Genomic DNA, 2142 nt, shown 5'->3' on the forward strand with positions numbered 1-2142 from the left:
GCCTATGTGAGCAGGTCTAGGGAGATGTCAAAAAGATCCTGGCAATTTAGAGGCAGTTAAACATGGCAGGAGAGGTCAAGAGACTTTCTTTTGCATTACAGTATAGAGTTGGGCACATGGAGAGACTGAGCATTTCCTGTTGAATTAGGTGGCCTCTAGATCCACAGCTGAGGACCCTGAGCCTCATCCCAGTCCTGCTTCTCTTTTCCAAGCCTCTTCCACTGAGGAGGATGACCCAGCAGCAGCTGAGCCTATGTGGTAAGCCCACCGTGCCCACACAGGGCTGTGTCCATCTCAAGCCAGTGCCCCAAGTCATCCACAAGCAACACTGTCAATGCACTGCCAGCCAGCCACTCTGTCCTTCTAACATCCCTGAGAGGCTGCTGGAGGAAGAGTCACACCTCACAGCAAAGAAGGATCGCCTACCTTTGTCCAAAATAGACACAACACTTTGTTGACTTATTTCAAATTTATTCATAAATGAAAATCTGGCAATATACATAACATGTGATACATACTGTTTCCTGGCAGGAGAGGGTCAGTCATGAATGGCAGCCTCAGCTTATTAACAAATCGGGAGAGGGCCTGCCCTCTTCACTTGTACTTCCTTCTTCTGGGAAGAATTTCCAATTGCCAGCCAAAATAGACTTAGGAGACCCATACTCCAAGGAAACCTCCTGCATGTCCTACGGGTGTCCTCACACTCACTGCGGGGCTTTGACTGGGCTACAGTTTCCCATCTGTTTTTCTAAAGCAACCTGTTCTGTAATTATGATACAGAAGTGCTGGGAAGGGATGAGTGTCTTTCCTTTAAATGAAACAAAATGGGGGAAGGGAAGGGCTGGGTAGAGGAAGGTGAGGTCCCTTGTAGGGCTCCACCCCCATGGACCTAGGTGAGGACAAGCACCCCTGCCTTCATGCCCAAATGTTGCATTTCCCAAGACCATCCTGGCCCACCATGTTGAGAGAAGCATATTGGTGGAGCAACACAAAGGTGGCTGGACATTGAGAGAAACTGTCAGGCACCAGCACGAGGGCAGACCACTGGCAGAAGCAGAATGATGTGGAGTTTGGCCAGAGTGGTCAAAGAAGAGTCCAATCACTGGAAAAAAGTTGGGCCACCAATGTCCGACCTCTAGGGGAAATCCATCTCCTTGCTGGCTCCCTGATCTGCTGAGAGCTACTCCCACTCAATAAAGCCTTGCACTCATTCTCCAAGCCCACATGTGATCCGATTCTTCCCCTGCACTAAGGCAAGAAACCCTGGGATTGAGAAAGCCCTCTGTCCTTGTGACAAGGTATAGGGTCTAATTGAGTGGGTTAACATGAGCCACCTGTAGACAGCAAACTCAAAGAGCACCCCATAACACACTCTCAGTGGTGCCTCAGATGTAAACATTCACCCCTATACACTGCCGTGGGGTCAGAGCCCCACAACCTGCCCAACTGAAGAAGTGAGCTACACCCCCATTGCATGCCCTGTGAGGGAACCTTTCCTGTTTCAATTACAGATCATCCCAAGAGTGAGTAAAAGTGGTGCATGTTCTGGAATCACTCCGTTGCTGAGAAATAGTGGAGGTGATGTGGAAAGTGGAACTTTCCTTTTGGCTTTGGTTGGAGAGGTTCCTTCATCCTGGGTTCCTATTAGGGGTGAGGATCAGGGAAGTGTTGATGGATGCTGATTTTCCAGATAAAGAGTAATGGACGCGTTTCAGGGAGCAGCTGTACTCCCCTTCAGATGGTGGGAGGCTGGTGTACGGAGCTGGCACTCTGAGTGTGAATGCGCCCGCTCCTCTCTGAGTGTGGCTGTCTAGGAGTTCTTGGATTCATATCCCCTCTAGCAGCACAGCCACTATCGTCAGTTTCCAAATGAAAAATTCGCATCTCCATGATTGCATATATATATATATTTAAAATTTATTACGTTTTACACTTCATATGTGTGTAGTTCATCACACTCCAGGCTGTGGTCAGAGCCAGGGGAGATTAAGGTGGGCTCCTGGGGACAGTGGGGTGTTCTCTCCCCTCTGCTGCAGCTTCCCTGATTTTCCAGCACAGGTTTGCAGGGCCATGCTCTTCACTCTGCTTACAGTTTTCCACAGCTCTGAACCCCTCTAGGACTTGGATACAACCCACTGTTTA

Source organism: Callithrix jacchus, chromosome 17, assembly GCF_049354715.1.
Source record: "Callithrix jacchus isolate 240 chromosome 17, calJac240_pri, whole genome shotgun sequence".
NCBI classification, from domain to species: domain Eukaryota; kingdom Metazoa; phylum Chordata; class Mammalia; order Primates; family Cebidae; genus Callithrix; species Callithrix jacchus.